The sequence below is a fragment of the Equus caballus genome, chromosome 7 (genome assembly GCF_041296265.1).
Source record: "Equus caballus isolate H_3958 breed thoroughbred chromosome 7, TB-T2T, whole genome shotgun sequence".
In the NCBI taxonomy this organism is placed as follows: domain Eukaryota; kingdom Metazoa; phylum Chordata; class Mammalia; order Perissodactyla; family Equidae; genus Equus; species Equus caballus.
In genome coordinates, this window is record NC_091690.1 from 11,858,738 (window position 1) to 11,880,788 (window position 22,051).

Below are 22,051 nucleotides of genomic sequence, written 5' to 3' on the forward strand. Positions count from 1 at the left end.
TCCGAACCAACGAAACACTGGGCCGCCTGCAGTGGAGCGCGCGAACTTAACCACTCGGCCACAGGGCCAGCCCCTAATTTTTTCTTTTTCAAATGACTTTCCAGTTGTCTTAACACCATTAATTGTAAAGTTTGTCTTTGGCCCAGTGATTTGAAATGCCATCCTTATCATACACTAGATTTCCATATGTAATTTGATTTATTTCTGTACTTTCTATTCTATTCTGTTGGCCTGTCTATTCATATACAGTATCAGATTGTTTTGGTTATAGAGGCTTTTTAATATAGTTTATTATCTGAGTGGGTACAACGCCCTCATAACTCTTCCTTTTCAGTGTTTTACTTGCTATCTTTACCTGTTTATTTTTTCATATGAACTTTCGAATGAACTTGTCTAACTGTACAAAAAGATTGTTTCTATTTATTTTTTTAAGGATTGGCACCTGGGCTAACAAGTATTGCCAATCTTTTTTTTTTTTTTCTTTTTCTGCTTTATCTCCCCAAACCACCCTGTACACAGTTGTATATCTTAGTTACAGGTCCTTCTAGCTGTGGGATGTGGGACACCGCCTCAACGTGCCCTGACGAGCAGTGCCATGTCCGCGCCCAGGATCCCAACCCTGGGCTGCCGCAGCGGAGCACACAAACTTAACAACTCGGCCACGGAGCCGGCCCCAAGATTGTTATTTTTATTGGAATTGCAATAATTTATAAATCATAATTTGTTTTAAGCAGTTTATATGTAAGTAAGTACATTATAAATTAAGTTTGGGAGAAAGGAAGTCTTGGTGATAGTGAGCTGTTCTAACTGATAACAAAGCCTGTCTTCCCATTTGTTGAAATCTGCATACATGTCTTTCACAAGTGTTTTGTAGTTTTCTCTATATAGTTCTGAGCATTTCTTAAGTTTATTCCTAAGTGTTTTGTATTTTTATTGCTATTAGAAATGAAGTTTCCTTTTTCTCTATATCTTCTAATGGTTATTATTTGTATATATCAATGCTACTGATATTTGAGTGTTAATTTTATATCTTGCTACCTTGATGAATTCTTCTGTTGTTTGAGTTAGTAGGGTTTTCCAGATATACTATCATGTCATCTGCAAATAAAGATTATTTTATTCTTATCTAACCCTTATGTCTCTAATTGTTTTACTTGTCCAATTGCATTGGCTTATACCAGTATTATTCTGGATAGTATTAGAGATAGTGGGCATCCTTGATTTTTTCCGAACTTTGTAGGAATTCCTAGTGTTTCTCTGTTAGATACAATGCTGCTTTAGGATTGTGGTATGTGAATATATATATATATATGTGTGTATATAATGATATTATTATGTGTATATAATACATATATTTAAATATACTTAACGAAGTATCCATACATTCTTATTTTCTCAAGAGTTTTTAATTGAAAGTGAGTTTGAATTTTGTCAAAGGCTTTTTCAGTATCTATTTCCCTTCAAATTTAGTCTTGATTTCTGAACTTTTTCTTTGCCTTTTTTCTTCTATTTTTTTACCTTAAGTTTTCAAGTTCTTGATTCATCTCCTCCTATTGTCACATCATAACCTGCTGTTTTCTGACCATCTCTTCCTAGAGGTTTTGTATTTCTCCTTTGTGGTCTTCCTTCAGAATAGTGATTGCTTCATTATTTCTCCAAGAAGTTTTGGTTTGCAGTTTTCATCTGATGGATGACGACATTTTCTGGTGATTTTTTTTTCTATAGGAATGTTTTGTTGCTCTTTTTCCATTTTTAAAACATGGTATTATTGTGTGGCTGTGGTGTCTATTTCTTTTCTGTTTCTCATGCTTGATTAAGTTTTATTTTTATAGGTCAGCTTTTTACAAGAAGCTCATTTTGGGGAAGGGAAGACTAGGGTAATTTGACACTTCTACAGTTCAAAGTCTCCCACCTCTTGTTAAGGTGATGGAGCTCTGAGGAGCCATCATGTCTCTATTTCTTGAAGCTAACCTGGCTCAGGGAGGTTTCTGTCACCATACCTAAACTTCTACAAGTTCTACTCTGCACTTGCCACCAAGGGACAGCACTTGCCTTTTAGGGAGTCCCCTTAAATTTAGAAGATGTATTTTTGATGATTTTATGATCTGCTCTCCTTGGATACCTTCTGAGCTCTCTCTCTCTCTTTGCCTTCCACTGTGCTGCTCAGCCCTGTTCATAGCAGTTCCCATTCAGCGTGGGAATAAACTTCTTCACGGTTTGTTTGTGTGCTGATGACTTTTGAGATCTGACAGACTGTTTTCCCACTGCTCTCTCTACTCTTTCCCTCAGCTTTTATCATACCCCATCACAGTTTCCTGCAAGGCTCTGCCATCAATTCTGCTTTGGGCAACTTTTACATAAAATTTGTAGTCTGGAGGGGTTTTCTCTGTCTTCTGCCTCTGCTGAAAATTGGACTATCATTTTTTTAATTGTTTTTGTTTCCTTATGGCCTTCTAGAGGAGTGGAATGATTCACAACTAAGTTGCCACCAAGTTTTTACTGGAAGTTGAATACTATTTTACAATCTTTCTTCTGTTTTACTTGTCATATGACCCTAGTCTAGTTATTTAAATTCTTTGTACTGCTGTTGCCTCATCTTCAAAGTGGATTAGATAACGTCTAGTAAGGTTCATGTGGAAATACATTGAGATATTACAGTTGGTATAATATCTGGTTTGTGGTGGTGTTCATTAGATAGTAACTGCTAACAATAATAATTGTTGCTGCTGCTCCTGATGATACTAGAAGTTCAAGTTTATATATACTTACTGATAGAGAAATGGAAGACCTGGTTTGAATTAATATATAGTTTTTAGGAGGGATATTATAAACGTTCTGCTCTACTGTTCTCCCTTTTCCTTCCATTAACTGGATCTAGAAATACTTGATTTGATTGGGTAAAAGTAATATTACAAATCATCATATATATGACTGATGTTTGTGGATAATTACCATGTGGCCATGTAACAACTAAGTGTATTATTATGTCCAATTAATTTTATTATATTCTTGATTATAGTACTAAACATAACCAGTTTATGTCACCTCATTTGGCTCAACTCCAATTATGAAATGTGCCTTTTTAAAATTAAGTGCAAAGACAATATATCTGTGTCTACTTTTATTATGAGGTTTTTTTTAATCAACAACTCATGATGATTTGGATACCTGAAGCAAGAAAATTGCTTTCTTCTCCACTGGGATGCCTTCCAATCACTTTTTTTGCTAAAATATTCACCAAAGCTTTCAAAGTCATCTGCTTGTTTTCAGTTATTCTTCCCTCTTGTGCCAACTACCTCTCAAGAGATTTAGAAGTTAATCTGTATTTGAAATGATTATGTATATTTTCTGTGTTTATATGTAAGTTTAAGAATCAGAAATTCTATATAATTCCATTGGTGTCTCATCTTAAATAAAAAAGTATCATTCCTTTCACTCAAAGCTAAGATCAAATATCAGTTAAATAAAAAAGTATCATTCCTTTCACTCAAAGCTAAGATCAAATATCAGTTCTTCTGAAGGCTCCCTTGACTCTCCCATTGCAATTAGAGAAATTTATTTTTCTGTTGGAGCACTTTCCATGTTGTGCTGTGTCTTCTGTATAGCACGTGGCATCTAGTGTGGAATTGAATGAGATACATGTGTATCTCCAACTGGACTGTGTTTCTTGGGAATGTGGGCTGCATCTTTTCATATCCTCATAACATAGCATAGTGCCTGGCATTTGGAGGCATTCAATAAATATTTGTCACATGAATGAATACATTCCCGGAAAACACCCCTAAAAGTAATTTTGATTCATTAAAATTTCTTCCCAATAAATGTCATGATAACATTGAAGATGTGATTCTTAATTCTTAAAACATGATTAGATGTGTGACCCAGCAAAGCAATGTAGTCTCTATGGACTTTATTTACTCATTTGTAAAATGAAGTGTTCAGATAATATGATTTCTAAAGATCCTTGTAGCTCCAAAATTCTATAACTTTATGACACCTAAGAATTGAATGAATGGGAGGGGGTGGTGTGAGCACATGGTTTCAACCCCACTTTGTCAACTTCTTTCTAGAATAGACAACATTAAAGTAAGCCCACATGTGTTGGCTGGAAGGATCTAGCCGTCTACAGGCAATGAATTCCAGGGAAAAGAGAGCAAATAGGAAGGAAGAGTCAAGTACCTACTAGAGGATGGTTTGTATTAACTGTGAGACTGCCAAGTTATGGAATATTATGCAACTCTTAAAAATTCACATAGAGACAACAATAAGATATTATTCCACACCCAGTTAGAATGGCGAATATTAAAAAAGACTAATAATACCAAATTTTGGTAAGAATATGTAACAACTGAAACTCTCATTTATGTTGGTAAAAATATAAAATGCAACATTTAACCACTTTAGAGAAAAGTATGGAATTTTTTTATAAAACTAAACATACACCAACCTTATGATCCAGCAGTTTCTCTCCTAGATATTTTTACTTTATTTATTTAAATTAGCATACATTAAGATTGCCTTCTTTTGCCATAGAATTTTATGAGTCTTAACACATACATAGATCATGTAATCGCTCCACAATCAGGCTACATTTCTATCACCCCTCCCCCTCAAATTTCCTCATGCTACCCCATTGTAGTCACTCCCTCCCCCTAATTCTATCCCTGGAAACCACTGATCTCTTCTCTGTCATTATCATTTTGTTTTTTTCCAGAATTTCATATAAATAGAATTATATAATATCTAACCTTCTGAAGCAGGCTTTTTTCACTCAACATAATGCTTTTAAGATCCATCCAAGTTGTTGCACATATCAATAATTCTTTTTTAAAAATTTTTTATGTAGTATTTCCCTTTATAGATATACCACAATTTGCTTATCCATTCACCCATGAAGTATATTTAGATTGTTTCCATTTTTTGGTGATTATGAGTAGGATGGCTGTAAGCATTTGTGTACAAATTTTTGTGTAAAAATGTTTTCTTATAGATGTTTCTCTAGGGTAAAAACTAGGAGTGGGATTGCTGGGTTATATGGGAAGCATATGTTTAACTTTATAAGAAACTGACATTCTCTTTTCAAGAGTGTCTGTACCATTTTCTATAACTGGGAGTTCCAGTTGTTCCACAACTTGTCTGCACTTGGTGTTTATGTGTTTTTCTTTTAGTCATTCTATTAGATCTGTAGTAGTCTCTCATTCTGGTTTTAATTTGCATTTCCCTAATGGCTAATAATATTGAACATTTTTTTAATGTACTTATTTGTCATTCATATCCTCTTGGTGAAGTGTCTGTTCAAGTCTTTGGCACATTTTTTAATTGGGTTATTTTCTTGCTGCTGAGTTTTAAGAGATCTTTATATATTCTGTGCTTTGTTGATGTGTAATTTGTGAAAAGTTTCTCTCAATCTGTTGCTTGTCTTTTCATTCTCTTAAAAATGTCATTTACAGAGCAAGTATTTTTGTTTTGATAAAGTAAAATTTATTTAATTTTTCTTTTTTTGATTTGTGTTTTTGATGTTATATCCAGGATATCTTTGTCTAACCCCAAATCACGAACATTTTCTTCTGTAAGTTTTATAGTTTTAAGTTTAACATTTAGAACTATGGTTAATTTTGAGTTATTTTTTGCATAAGATGCGAGGTTTCAATCCAACTTGATTCTGTTGCTTTTGGATGTCCAATTGTTCCATCACCATTTATTAAAAAATTATCCTTTCTCCTTTGAATTGTCTTTGTAAAAAATCAATTGGCCATGTTTGTCTGGGTCTAATTCTGAACTCTATTGTGTTTCATTGATTTATGTATCTATTTATTTACCAGTACTACACTATTTTGATTATTATGGTTTATAGTAATTTTCAAAATCCGGTAGTATGGTTCCTCCAATTTTATTCTTTTTTTTCCCAAAATTGTTTTGGTTATTCTAGGTTTTTTGCTTTTTCACATAGGTTTTAGAATCAGCTTCTCTATGTGTACAGAAACCTGGTTGGGATTTTTATTAGAATTGCATTAAATCTGTAAACTAATTTGGGGAGAATTGTCATCTTTATAATGTTGAGTATTCCAATCCATGAACACAGTATATCTATCTTGATTTAAATTGTCTTTGATTCTTTCATCCATTATGTCATTTTTCAGCATATAGATCCTGTGCATATTTTGTAGGATTTATGCCTAAATATTTGTTGTTGTAAATGGCATTTAAAAAATTAGTTTCTGGTTGTTCATTGGCAGTATATAGAAATGGGGTTGACTTTTGTATGTTAATCTTGTATCATTATATTTCTAAAATTATTTAACACTTCAAATAGTTTTTTAATAGATTCTTTGTATTTTCTATGTAGATAGTTTTGTCTTTTGTGAATAGGGGGAGTTTTATCTTTTCTTTACCAATCTGTTTACCTTTCTTCCCTCCTTTCATCTCTCCTTCCAATCCTTTTCCTTCCCTCCTTCCCTCTCTTTTGCCTTGTTGCATTGGCTGGGACTTCCAGTATGATTTTGAATAGGAGTGGTGTGAGCAAATAATGAAGATGATAGAAATAAATCCAAAGCAAGAAGAAGGAAGGAAATAATGAAGATAAGAACAAAAATCAATAAAAGTGAAAAGCAGTACCTTATAGGTTGCCTATTTAGGGGGACAGCATTGTCTTTTACCATTAAGTGTGATGTTAACTGTAGGTTTTTTGTAGATGCTCTTTATCAGGTTGACAAACATCCCATCTATTCATAGTTTCCTGAGAGTGTTTATCATGAATAGACGGTAAAATTTATTACATAATTTTTCTCCATCAATTGATATAATCATGTGATTTCTTTCTTCTTTAGACTTTTAATATGGTGGATGACATAGATCAATGTTTGAATATTGTATCACCTTGCTTTTTTTTGATAGACCTCACTTCATTGTAATGTGTTATTATTCTTATTTATTGCTGTATTTGATATGCTAGTACTTGGTTTAGGATTTTGGTCTATAGTTTTCTGTTCTTGTACTGTCTTTGGTCTTGGGGTAATGCTGGCCTAATATAATGAGTTTGGAAGTATCCCTCTTCTATATTTTGGGGAAAATTGTATAGATTTGGTGTATTGCTCATGTATACACCTGGATCTAGAGATTTCTTTTTTACAGTATTTTTAAGCTATGATTTCAATTTCTTTATGCATTATAGAACTACAGGTTGTCTATTTTTATCTTGGATGAATTTTGTGAGTGTATGGTTTCCAAAGAATTGTTTCATTTCGTTTAAGCTGTTGAATTTATGCATGTAATTGTTCATAATATTCCCTTATTATTCTTTAATGACTGTGGGATCTATAGTGACATCCTTACTTTCATTCCTGATATTGGTAGTTGGTATCTCAGCTCTCTTTTTCTTCTCAATCTTGCTGAAAGTTTATTAATTTAATGGCTATTTTAAGGAACTAGTTTTTGATTTTGAGACTGGGAGGTGGCTTATCTCATAGTTGTTTTGTCATAGTCTTTGATATGTTCCTTAGTGTCTGATTTGTGTACGTGCAGCTCAAGGGTAAGCTCAGGAGTTCATAAATGACTCTGTGAGGTCATTATTCTGAGCTCTTCTCTCTCCTTGATCTCCTCAGTATGGAATTTTGTAGTTCTCCCAACTTCCCCATTGTAGTCCTCTGGCCAGAGACCTGAGGCTTTAGCTACCCTTGTCTGCTGCACATGCACACTTCTGTTGACTGTATCTATGTCTGGAACCCAGTGGCAGAAGATAGAGAGCTAGACAAACTGAAAAACAGATGTTTATTCCACTATTTTGAGACCACAGCTCTCTGATCAGAGACGTTTTCTATTCCTGTAGGTCCCTTCTGGAACCTTCCTCATAGGCGTAGAGTTGCCTTGGAGCTGGAGTGAAAGAAAATGGAGTAAAAGGAAAAAATTAATAAGAGATTTTCCTACTCTGTCTGAGTGTTAGGAGCTCTCTGCCTGCTCCTCAATCAGATCTAGAGAGATTCTCCCAGAGTTCTCTCTGACTACATCCTGTCTTATACTTCAGGTTTCAGGCTGTCTTGCATCCAGGCTGGGGGATACTGAAGTAAAAAATGAGAAACTTGCTTCTAGTTAGTGGTACTTCAAATTTTTGTCTTTTTTTCTCCCAACCTGCCTGCTGCCATTTACTTTTCAAATAGCTGCTCCCTACATTCTATCCAGATTTTATGGCTTCATTCAATCCAGATTTTATGGCTTCATTCAGTGAGAGAGACAGGGTGAAATATGCTTAGTTCACTTTAGTGGAACTGGCCACTGCTCAGTATTTACCCAAGAGAACTGAAAATGTAGATTCAAAAAAAGAATCTTGTAATTATGTTCATAGCAGCCTAATGTATTCTAACCAGAAGCTGGAAACAGTCCATTGTCTGATGAACAACTGTGGAGTAATCATTCAATGCCATGTTCTCAGCAAGAGAAAGGAATCAATTACTGATTTATACAACAGCATGATTGAATTTCAAAAATATTATTTAAATTTTATATTTAATCTATATTTTATATGATGCCGTATTGTTTGCATTCTTATCATAAGCATGTATTACTTTTATAACTTTTCCCAAAATCTATTACAATATATTGTAAAAGTGAAAAAGACTTGAGAAAAGTGATCTGAGTCACCACTTGAATTTTAAATTGTATATATGTATACATATATATTTCAGTTTCTCTGTGTGTATATATATACATATTTCTCTGACATTATTAACTTGTAAGCACCTATAAAAGCTGACCTAAATCAGTTGGGTAAATTCAGAAACTGACATGATGTAGTGTTTGAAGACTTGCTTTGAAATACATATAGATATTATTTATGTAAAGATATCTAATTATATATTCTCTCTCTCTCTATCTAATCACAGAGCCGAGCACACAGTAGGCATTTAACATCTATTCTGGAAGAGAGAAAGGAAGAATAAACAGATCACTCAAGAATTTTGATTGTAAAGAGGAGTAAGCAGTAGAAACTGCAATATCAAGGAAAGATTTTGTTTTATTTTTCTTATAAGAAGAGAGCAACTTGAAATTTTGTATAGCATAAGGAGAAGGAGCCCATGGAAATGGGAGACATTGAAAATATAGGGGGAAGAGGGAATAAGATCCTGGAGGATACGGGAAAGAGATGAAATTGAAGCCATAGGTGAAGAGATGGCTTTGATCACTCTCTACCGTGGTACACATGTTCTTCTCCAATCATTTCTGTTTTCTGCCTGGCCTTTTAAGGCAATAAGCAGTTGGACTAGAAAATCTATATGATCCTTTCTAGCTTTGTATATCATGACTCTCAGCCAGCTTCTCTGAAGATAATGTTTGTTGGTAGAGGAGGGGAACCAAAAGAGAGCTTTTCCTTTCCTGCTGAACTCCGCTACTAGTACCTTCTTAAACATCATATATTAAATTCTTTGTTTTCCTGCACAAAGTACAGTCTCACTAGACATCTGTTTTCCTCTACTATCAAATTTCGAAATAAAAGTGAGTTACTGCCAAAGCAAAATAAAAAGAATTAATTTGTACTAATCTTATTCAGTCTCTGAGATATAAGTGTTGCTAAAGTATATATGGAAAGCTTCCCATTTATAGATAGATTTTTTTCAACTATGGGTATTAGAAATTACACAGGAAACTGATAGAGGATATTGATATGATTCAGGAGACATGATTTTTTTAGTTTCTAGAAAATAAAACCAACTATTTAAAAAATTTATTAGTTATTCTAACTTTATGAACTCAGTGCTTCCCATTCTCTGAATGGACTATTTTGACTACTGAAATTTAAGCTTTAAGAGAGGGATACAGCTATTCATATAATTTAGGCCCAAGAAAGATGCTCTCTCATCTAGGAAGAACATCCTTGCCATGGCAGAGAGGAAGGGCAATCTTCCAGGATGATCAGATCAGCTAAGTCAAGATTATTCTCACAGTTTTTTCTTTGTCACTCCCTCCACATACCTTGTTTCACCCAATTACAAGACAAATATTTAAAATATGATGTATTATACTAAATCTTACTATCCTTATTTTTACTTCTATATAATATGCCAGGGTTTTTGATAATTTGCAATGCTTTGAAAACAGTATGTTCTATCTTTGTAGCTTATTTCCCACCTAATTCATTGGCCTTGATAGGTGTATATGTATTTCAATTTTAAATTTGAATTTTAACTATAGCTTTATGTACAGTTTTAATCACCATTGCATAGAAGAAAGATATTTGGTGAAAAATTAAGCTGTATTTAAAGCTATTTCAGAATTCCTTAAAGATTTTAATCTCAAAAAATATTTTTTCTCGGTTTACTAATGTCATACCTTTTTAATAATTGCACTACCTATTAACTTTTTTCCTCATTTCTTCATTCTTTCAATTTTTTTTATTAAGCTTTCTTATTACCAATAAAACTCAAGACTTTGGAGAGGACAACGAGAAGCATTTGGGTAGAATGATAACTGATTGAAAACTCAAAGTGAAGCTGTCAATTAGAGGTGCCTATTGATTGAGAGACTAGAGTAGAAATCCTGCCTTAATGTGTAACAACGAAAATGCAGAGACCAGATTGAGAAGAGCAAATAGGAAAGGGAGAGTAGGAGAATAAGTGAAGGAAGTAGTCTTGTATGGATTCCTCCATAGCAATAAAACCCAAATAGCTTGGAGCTATTTCTTCTTCTGTGACTTTTATTTCTCTTGTGGGAGTTGGTATACATAGGCAGCTATTGATAATGAGAAATACTATTATGTTTCCTATTTTTAAATATTTGCCGTATCGGTTAAATTGAGTTTTCATAATAATTGTTATGCTGAAGAGATAATCACTCCTAAATTCAGATATTGCAGTTTTAAAGAAATGATCTATTTTTACAAAGAAATAAAATAGTAGACAAATGGAAAGCATCTTTGTAAACAATGAGTTTGCAATAGACTTAGAAGATTTTGCAATTAATTTTATTTGATCAATCTGAAATTGTATTTCTGTATTTTCTTAATTTTATCTTATAATTTGCTGCTAATATGAGTATATGCTTTTGTTTCTCAATAATAACTTATGTGCGTATTTATATGCAAGGAAAATTAATAGAGACAGGCTTTATTGAAAATCTTGTGAAATATAGAAAAGTTCAATAAATATGTTGAATATGAATTATGTTTTAAAGCCCTCAAACCTCAGAGTTAAATGAAATGCATATAGTTACTTATTGGTACAATTTATTTTGGGCTTTATTCATTGGGTTCTCCATTTTCACTCTTTTTCTTTTACCTTCAAAAAATGTCACTTTAAAAACAAATTTTACCAAATGCTTTGACCACTACTGACTCTGCTTAATGCATTTCATTAGCAACTTTTAATCACTTTAAATAAATTTCAATTAATTCATTTTACTTTAAAGAATCTTTCCTTCCCTATTTTAGACAGACTGACTTCAGTATGGCTCATTTGCTATTTTAGAGGTGCTGTCCTTTTTTTTTCTTATGGGATCTTATTCTTCCCTGTTATACTCCTTTATATGTGAGATTCCACTGAAGTAGAACCCCTTCAGTGTATGGGAACTTCAAACTGTGAGGAAAATGCTATCTTTTGCCACAAACAAACCCCCAGATCTTAGTGACTTTCCACAGTAGATGTTAATTTCTCACTCACTGGAAGTCCTGTAAGATGTTTCTTATATGGACAACATTCATTGTGGTCTTTCAGGTACAGAGGCTCCTTATAATTTGTGACTCACTCCATCCTCTAGGGTCTGAGTCCTATATATTTAGCCTCCAAATGAAGAAAGAAAATGAAGAATTTTACACTGGGGTTTTTGTGGGCAGGCCTATAAGTAGTGCTCATCATTTGTGCTCACATCTCACATTTCATTATTCACACTGCCACACGTAACTGCAAGGCAGGCTGGGAAATGTGGTCCAGCTAAATGCCCAGGAAGAGGAGGTTATAGGTTTGGTGGACAGTTTGTAAGTTTCTGCCACATCTTACCTTTCCTTTGCTTCTTCTCTTCTCTTAAAGATTGATCTCATTTTCTTTTTTTAATTTAATAATTCATTCACTCATCAGATGATTATTGAATGCATACTATGTGCTAGGAATGTACTAGACATGTTCTAGGCACTTGGCATATATCGGTGAACAATGCAGACAAAAACCCCTGCTCTTGTAGAGCTTACATTCTAATAGATGGAAATCACTAATTTTTAAAAAATTAACTTAATAAGTAAGTAATTATAAAACATTTTAGAAGTTTAATAGAAAAAAGTACAGTGGGGGATGAGGGAGCAAGAGTCAATTTTTAAGTATAATGGCCAGAATAGGTTTCATTGAAAAAGTGACATTTGAGAAAGGATTTGAAAGAAGCGAGAGGATTATCCAAGCAAATAACTAGAAGAGTGTTCCAGGCAGAGAGAACAGCCTGTGCAAAGACTCTGAGGCAGCAGCATGCTAGGTGAGTTCGAGGAGCTGCCAGGAGGTCCATGTGACTGAAGTAGAGTAAGAAGGGAGAGAGTAGTAAAAGATAAAGCCGGAGAGGTAACTGCGGGGCAGGTTGGGTACGGCAGAGATTCCTCAACTTTCATGTTCCACATGTGCCCTTAGTGCAAATTTTCACAGATCCTCTAGGTAAAAAGAAATACCTAGTCATTCCGTTTATGAAGTAGTTAAGTCTAAACAGCTTAATGAGTGTTTATGTCCTAATAATTTAGTAACTGTCTGAAAAAATAATTCACATAGAAAGAAAAATTTTTTTTTATAATTAAATAACCATAATTACTTCCTAATAGTTTGCATGTACCTGTTGGGTATTGAACAGTTTCTCGTCTTGGAATCACCTTGGACACTGCCATGTGATTTCCTGTTCTTGTGGATTTTTGTATGGCATTTGCTTTTAATCACAGTAACCTCTCAAAACCCAGCTTTGTAAAGGTAAGATGTAATGGAAAGGAATGTGGAGTGATCTGATGTTGAAACTGTGAACTGTCCCAAACTAGAGGTTTGCATGTTGTCTCACAGAGGCTGCTGTATATCCCTTGAAAGTTTAAAATATCCTGCAACATCCCAGGCCCAGCCGTGAATTTGCTGCAGCGCCTCAGAGCATCATAGTGCACAGTTTGGTAATCATGATAACTGGTCCCAAGAGCACACCCCTATACCCAGTTAAAAACACTGATATTCACTAAACATAATTAAATAGTTCCTTATACTCAGTCACTGTCATGAATACCAGTTGTTATTATATGTTTTAAAATAGAGTGGTATCTTGTGCTCGTTCCAACGTAATTGACAGCTAGTATATGACCTGTACAAAGCGGGTCATAAATTTCCCACTTCCTGTATGCTATTCAATTCTTGCGATTATTTTAAATGGCCTTTCTGTCTCTTATTGTATCCCTTCTTGTCATTGTGTATGTTTCTACTCTTATGCTTTCTAATTTTACATATCCAGGGTACAGTGGATTTCAGAACAAGATAATCAAGCTGGCTAGAATTGTCTTTAAAATACTTTGTAGAAAGGAATTTGCAAAGTGCTTCTATGAGTAAAATTTATGAGCTTTGTGAGATCTTATTAGCTGCTTAGAGGCCTTTTAATACTTTTTCTTAAAGTAAGCTAAATAGTTTTGATAGGGTATTTGATTATTGATAATGATTATTATAATATATTATAATATTATAATTATTGTAAAAACCATACTTATTGAGAGAAGTGTTTTTTATTGGAGTATCTCTGAAACTACATATTTTTCAAAAGCTTTTTTATAGTGAAAGTGAATACTATCTCCCCGGAAAAATTACTAGTGCCATTGTTCTAAATATTTTTATCTAGTTGCCTATGCTTATTAATAAATTTATCTCATATTATACTTTTGTTTATTTTACCCAATTTGCTTTATCGTTTGCACTCTGTATGTTTCTTTTTCTCAACCTTTTGAGAGGAAGTTGCATACATTATGACTCTTTATTTTTAAACACTTTGACTATTTCTTGAAAATAAGGATATTCTCTTACATAACCACAGTACAGTTATAAACTTCAATAAATTTACATATATTTAGTCATTTAGTTAGTATGGCATACATATTCAATTTTGCCAGTTGACCCAAAATGTCCTTTATAGCATTTCTCTTTCCTTCTCCATACCAGATACAGTCTACTATAAGGTATAGCATTTATTTGTCATGTCTCTCTAGCCTTCTTTAAATTGGAGTATTTCCATAGACTTTGTATTTAATTACATTGACACTTTGAAGAATACAGTCCTTTTTATGTTTGTTTTTAGTAGAACATTTTTCATTTGGGGTTTTTCTGATTTTTTTTTTCCTAGTTAGATTCAGGTTGTGCATTCTTGGCCAGAATATTGCTCCTAGTTCTCTTATGCATGTGTAATTAAATATATTCTACCTTTCTTTTCTGTTCTAAGGAGAACACACAGCTTGAAAGTAGTTAAGGGAGTATGAAAAGTAAGGTTAAAGCACACTTTTGGAGAAGGTGTATCTTGTATTATGTAGTTAATTTTAATTTTAAATATTCCTAATGGCATCTATGTGACATGTCCATCTAGAAAAGAATATGCGAATATATTTTATTTATAAGTAAATTATCATAACACAGACATGTTGATAGTCTTAACAGTTACTATAAATAATAACATGACTCCATTAATATAAATAAAGATTATTTTCTCCATATGTCAGGAAAGAGATGTGCTCATTAGAAGAATTGTCGTGTAAAATCTCTCTAGACCTGAGATTCTTAGATTTTAAACTTCTTGTGAGGGTATGAGCTCCTTGAAGTCAGGGATCCAGTCTTACTTATTTATATTTTCCCAGTATTTATCACAGTACTTAAAGAATAGTAATAAAGATTATAGCTAATATTTATTATGCACTACTATGTACCAGGTAATATTTAAGCATTTTACATATACAACTTTACAACATTGATACAATTTTGATCCCCATTTTAAGGTTGGGAAACTGAGGCACAAAATTCATTAACACACCCAATGACACACACCTAACAAGTGGCAGAGCTTATATTCAAACTCAGACAGTCTGACTTCAGAGCCCATGCTCCTCATTTCTTCACTACATTAGTAGTAGTACAATGTTTGCCAAATGGAAGAATGAAAGACTGAATGAATGGATGTATGAAGAAAATGAGGGGGAAGACCAGAGGAGCTCTAATGTGCATTCTGGATCAAGGATTTTATGATTCTGTGATATAATCACCCATGACTTTGGGTTTTATTGAAGTTGGATTATAATGGATTTTATTCCAATTGATCAAAATTATCTATGATGCTAATTATGTTTTACTTTTTAACTATAGATAAAAAGACCTGTAATGACCCATCTCATTATTTATGTAATTATTTACTTATTATTTATTCATCAGATAGATATTAAGTCTCTACTATGTGCTAGATCTTGTGATTAAAGCACTTAAAACAACAACAGCAATATCCAAATTCTATGTATAGAATTTATAGACTTGGGGGTAGAGGGTAGAGTTGAAATCAACATAAATGATTACTGAAATAGTAATTAATTTCAATTGTAGTGGGTGCTAAGTTAGAAAAGTACAAGATTTCTTTTAAAGCTAACAAAGCGGGGATCCAACTTGTTTTGGATAATCAGGAAATGGTTTCCTGAAAAAGATATCAAGGTTCAAAGCTAAAGAATGAGCAGCAGATAACCAGGGAAGGGAGAGGGAGAGAAGAGTGTTCTAGGCAGAGGGCATATGAGCAGTCATGAGGCCTGATAGGGTATGGTGCATGGGTTCTTTCATTTCATTCAATGGATATTTATCAAGCTCCTTCTCTGTGCCATGCCCTGCTCTAGGTCATGGGAATATAGCAGTGGGCAAGACATTTTAGTTCATGTAAGAAGGAGAATGGTTCAAGATGAGACTGTATGGTAGAGCCAAGATTTTGCAGACCCTTGAAGGTCATGTTAGCATTTTAGGCTTTATTTTAAGGGGAATCTTTTGAGCCATGGGAAGCAGATGTTTCAAGGAGAGAAGTATAATATGCTTTATATTTTATTTTATTTTGGTGAGAACACTTAACATGAGATCTGCCCTCTTAACAAATATTTAAGTTTACAATACATATTAGCATTTCCATGTTCATTGCAGTGCTGTTCACAATAGCCAAGATGTGTAAACAACCTAAATATCTATGGACAGATAAATAGCAAAAGAAAATGTAATATATACATACAATGCAATACTATTCAACCTTAAAAAAGAAGGAAAATTTGCCCTATGTGACAACATGGATGAATGTTGAAGACATTGTGCTAAGTGAAATGTCAGTTACAGAAAGACAAATTCTGCATGATTCCACTTACATGAGGTATAATATGTTTGATTTTTTTCTTTTTTGCTGAGGAAGATTCACCCTGAGCTAATCTGCTACCAATTTTCCTCTTTTTGTGTGTGAGCTATGTCATGGCAACTGACAGACGAGTGGTGGGGGTCCATGCCCAGGAACTGAACCCCGGCCGCTGAAGTGGAGCATGCCGAACTTAACCACCAGGCTACGAGGGCTGGCCTTAATATGTCTTTGATGATGCTGTGAGATGAGGTAAGATGAGAACTGAATGGGGTCCATTGGATTCAGAAACCTGGAGGTCACTGTTGACCTTAATGAAAGCAGGCCTTGTATCGGTGGGGGTGGAAGGGTTATATGGGAGAAAACGAAATGCAGACAGTATTGTTTTGTTATTGATTAAAGTCGTTATTTGTAGCTGTTGCTCTTCCTCTGGTGGGGTCTGTATCTGGGCTCTTCACTTTACATCCTCCATTGTCAGGTCTTGCTCTAACTTCCCAGTTAACTAATGGATTTGCCTCATTGCTTATTGTATTCCACTGCGCACCTTTAATTCTGCTTTATAGAATGTTGGGCAAGAACTTAGACGCTTGAGTGAGAGTGGACTGGGTTTGAATCTTAACTCTGCAACTTGCTGGCTGATTGACCATGGGCCTTATATAGACATGATGAACTTCAGCTTCTTCAGAGATCAAATGGGGATATTAATGATATCTCCCTCATAGGACTTTTGCATCATTAGTCATGGAACTGTTTAAAGCAGTGCTGCCCTTGGACACATATATAATTTTAAAGTTTGTGGTAACCACATTAAAAAAAATACAAAGGAGCAAGTGAAATTAAATTTAACTTAATCCAATGTTTTGTTTATTTTATGTTATTTATTTATTTTGTTTAATCTATCCATAGACTAAATGTTTATATCCCCTCAAAATTCATATTGAAACCCTAACCCACAATGTGATAGGAGGGGTCTTAGTAGGTGATTAGGTCATGAGGGCAGAGCCTTCATGAGTGAGATTGGTACTCTTATAAAAGAAACCCCAGAGAGCTCTCTTGTCCCCTTCTTCCATGTGAGGACACAGGGAGAAGATGATGATCTGTGTACCAGGAAGTGAGCTTTCACCAGACATCAAATATATTGGCACCTGGAACTTAGACTTCCCAGCCTCCAGAATTCTGAATAATAGATTTCTGTTGCTTATAAGCCACCAAGTCTATGTAATTTGTTATAGCAGCCCAAGTAGACTAAGACAACCTAATATATCAGAAATCACCATTTCAATATGTAATCAATATAAAAATGTTAATAAGATATTTTACTTTCATACTACTACTCTGAGATCTGGTGTGTGTTTTACACTTACATCACATTTCAATTCAGACTAGACTCAATTCAGCACATTTCAAGTGCTCCATAGGCAGTAGCTACAGTATTGAACAATGCAGTTCTAGAGATGGACGAGAGTGTTCGGCCATTATAGGCTGAGGAGATGGAAAGCTCATCGCTGGTGCACTGAATTTCAGCCAAGAGGAAATCCACATCCTGAGATATCGATAAGTCTCTTGCATTATTCACAACTCTGATACATTCCTGGCCACTTCAGTTCTTGTTACAGTGTGCATTTATGCATATAATAAAATAACATAATTCATTCACTCATTTGCCAAATATTTACAGAAAATGTTCTATATTACTGGTGCTGTTCTAGTTTCTTGGAATACATCAGTGAACGAAAGAGAAATATTTTTGCCTTTATGTAGTTTACATCATAGCAGGAAAAGTCAGACACTAAGCACTAATAATAAGTAAGTTCATGACATGAATGTTGGAAGGTGATAGTGCTATGTGAAAAGGGAAAATTAGAGCAGCCAAAGGGGGTTGGGAGTGTTGGAGGGGAGGTGGTTTACAGATTTAAATAGGATGGTCAGGATAGGCCTCTGAGAAGGTAAATAAGTAGTTGATGAGGCCAGAGAAGTTCTGGGGCCAAGTAGACAATGCTATGCTAGGTGCTATTTGAGATCCAAAGCTGAACTAGACATAGCCACATTCTTCAAGGATCTTATTGGGGGAAATATGACAAGTATACAGATAATTATGACACAGTGCTAGATACAACGATTGTCATGAAAGAATTTTCAAAAGATACCACAGGAATTAAAAACAGAATTCTTAGAGGAGGCAGCATGTGATAGTAGAACATGAGCTTTGAAGTTGAATAGACCTAGACTTGATCCCAGCCATCAGCTTGCCAGCTGTCAGTAAGGCGAACAGTGGTCCTACATTGTCCAAGACTGTCCTAGTTTTAACACTGAAAGCTTTGCCTCCTGAAAAGCCACTCAGTCTCAGTCTTCACACTGAAATTCCCATGTCTCAAGAACTTTCTCAGTTCAGTTGTACGCTGAAAGTCCATTACTTTAATCCTTGGCAAACCAGGATGATTAGTCACTCTACAGCTGTGTGACTTGATCAAACTAGATGAAGACTATATCCCCATATGTAAATTGGGAATAAATCCAATCTTGTGGGTTTGATCTAAGGATTATATGTAAAATACTTGACACACTGGAGACAGTGAATGTATGGTATCTGTGATTTGATTGATGGGATCAAGGAAAGACTTCATGAAAGAGGTGGATTTTGAGATAGATTTTGAAAGATAAATGAAATTTCAGTTGATATAGGGCAAAATATGCTCAACTGGTCAAGATAGATAGAGATAGGAAGTAGGGCAAGAGGAAGAGGATAACCAAAAACAGGAAAAGCAGGAAATTGTGGAGCATCTTCAGGGAGTCAGTGAATATGATTCACAACAGGCCAAGCATAGGTATGATAAATCAAACAGTATAATAAAGAATCCGGGTTTAGAAAGGTTGATTTAGACCATCTTCCTGATACTGTGTTGTGCTTATTTTTAGTTTGAAAAGAGTGTTGAAGCATGAAAGTTTATCACTTCTTAGCCATTTAATTTTTGTCGATACTGTCTAATATTTGGCATTAGAGCTGAGTGATTGATTATATAAAAATCCAGATACTTTCACTGAAAATTATGAGCACCATTTTAAATTTTCACTGTAGGATAAATGATATTTAGATTGTGTGGAAAAAAATCAAACTTGATTTTAGGAAAATTAGGGTTCAGTTTCCTAGTACCATATTATACTAGTTGAGTAGCATAACAACTATGCTTTAATTTTCTTTCTTGCCCAAGTGTTAGAAATGCCCAGCACCTTGTAGAGAGAGTAGGGTGTAGAGGTTAAGAGTGAAGTCTATTGAACCAGCCTGCCTAGATTTGAGTACTGGCTCTCCCTTGTGGTGGACTCCTTGACGCCCTGCCGAGACCTTCACTTGTTGCTTTAGCTGCTGGGAGTGCTCTTGGCAGACAGCATTAAGCTGTCAGCCCCTCTGTATTGGCAAAGATTCAGAGAGACTTCTTGCTCAAGTTCACACTCTTCCCTTACTGGCCCACATCCATTTACTGATTAAGGCAGTGGTATAAAGGCCTGACCATTTTCACACAATGCAGGACCACTCTAATGGGTCATTTTTGCTCCAGCAACCCCTGTGGAGTCTGTGTTGGATTTGCATCACAGATGAACCTTTCCCTCTGCTCACTCTTGATGTCTTCCCTCTCTCCCACAGATATTGATCACAAGGTTACTCCTAATAAACATTCTACATAAGAAACATCATATCAGAGTCTGATTCCCAGAGACTGAAGTGTGTGACGACTGGTCTGTAGAATGGTCTGAGAAAGCAGCAGATGGGGTTTTGGAGTGGGATCACTTGAAGCCTGGCTGGCAATGTCAACTGCATCACTGGGAGTAAGTAGAGCACAGAGAATCCTGGGCATATGGCATTGGTCCAGCTTTTACTGGTAGTAACTTGGGTTGATAAATTGATGGAAGGGAGTGTACTAGCTGGATCTCTGTAGCAAGCATTAGAAAATTGTGGGGAAAAGTAATTTTTTTTTTCTGAAGAAGATTTGCCCTGAGCTAACATCTGTGCCAATCTTCCTCTATTTTATATGTGGTTTGCCTCCACAGCATAGCTGACGAGTGGTGCAGGTCAATACCTGGGATCCGAACCTGTGAACCCGGGCTGCTGAAGCAGAGCATGCGAACTTAACCACTAGGTCACAGGGCCAGCCCCAAAAAAGCAATTTTAAGGACAGTGAAATTGGATGGCGATGGCTAAGCTCACTTGACACTCTAGAAAAAGATAACAAAAAACTAAGACCAATTAATAGCTAGTTGAAAGCCAGTGTGCAAGCCAGTGGGCCTCCCTTGTAGCATACAAAGAGGCCTTTGTTTCCTACAGAGGAAAGTCAGAGGAAGCTGAATCAGGCATAGTACTTAATCATTACAGTAGCTGAACTTCAAAAGAGGTTAAAATCCTAGTCAAGACAAGTTTGCTGTGAAAGAGTAGGAACCTGACACATGCAGTGGAAACATCTGGCTTGTTGCCCCAGAAATCTTAAATCCCTATATTTCTCTGAACATTCTGAGCCTCACTGGCCAGCTCTCTCTATTAAGAGCTAGTACCCACTCTGTTTTGCTTGAACAGTGCAGGATCCTCTTCCTCTCAAAGCAACATGTAACCCCTCAGAGTCTGTCCTCTTATTCCCCCCACCACTAAAGATATAATTAATTAGAATTCCATGACAGCATAATCCAGCTGAGAAGTACTGAGCTTGAAAAGGGAGGAAAGAGAGTACATTCTCAAAGGAGCTGCATGACTAGCCAGCCTGTGTAGGCAGGAGCCAGGGGAGCACATGTGAGACTGGATTCTGGGAGTTCTTGATCAAAAGGACAGGCACATAAGAATGGAAAAATGAGAGTTTAATTTTGGGGAGTACTCTCTCAAGATGCAGAATTTATACCCTAGCCAGGACCCTCGGAGATAGTGAGGAATTGCTATTAGAGTGGCTTCCAGAAGCATGAGAAAAGCAATGGCTTATGCTAAGCGAGGTTGAAATGACAGATTTGCTGTGGTAGATGGTGGAATAAGGGATTTAAAAATTCAGAGGAGTAGGGGCTGGCCCCGTGGCCGAGTGGTTAAGTTCGCGCGCTCCGCTGCAGGCGGCCCAGTGTTTCGTTGGTTCGAATCCTGGGCGCAGACATGGCACTGCTCATCAAACCACGCTGAGGCAGCGTCCCACATGCCACAACTAGAAGGACCCACAACGAAGAAAATACAACTATGTAGCAGGGGGCTTTGGGGAAAAAAATAAAATCTTTAAAAAAAAAAAAAATTCAGAGGAGTGGACCTATGGAGTGGATAGACTATGTAAGGCTGGAAAACTCATCTGATGATTCAGTTTTATCATTTAAACCTATGATTTTATCATTATGATTAGGTTTTATTAGGGTTTTTTTCCAATTCTTTAATTATTTTATTCCCATAAGTTCTACTTGTTTCTTTTTCAGATATACAACTCATTTTTTATAGTTTCTGTTTCATATTTCAAATTCATCATTTATTTCTTTAAACGTAATAAGATGCTTGTTTTATACTTTGCATCCAGTAATTTCCAATATCTAAAGTCTTACTGAATTTTTTTCTCTCTCTTTCTGCTGGTTCTTACTTATAATGCCTTATTTCTTGTGGTGCTTCAAACTACCATAAACCATTCATTTTCCTTGGAAAACCATTTGTGAAAATTATTTGAAGCATAAAAGAAGATGGATTCCTCTGGGGAGGCAGGGACAGGATACACCATTT

The 22,051-nt window shown here is 35.3% G+C and overlaps 1 long non-coding RNA gene across 1 annotated transcript in view; it reads left to right on the forward strand.

The window, feature by feature from the left end:
- Positions 1-22,051, forward strand: part of LOC106783352 (uncharacterized) — a 52,110-nt gene that overhangs the window by 24,457 nt on the left and 5,602 nt on the right. Inside the window, exons 3-4 of the long non-coding RNA XR_011440422.1 lie at positions 16,439-16,581; positions 19,970-20,151. This is a non-coding gene — a long non-coding RNA (uncharacterized lncRNA). The remainder of the gene's footprint in view (positions 1-16,438; positions 16,582-19,969; positions 20,152-22,051) is intronic.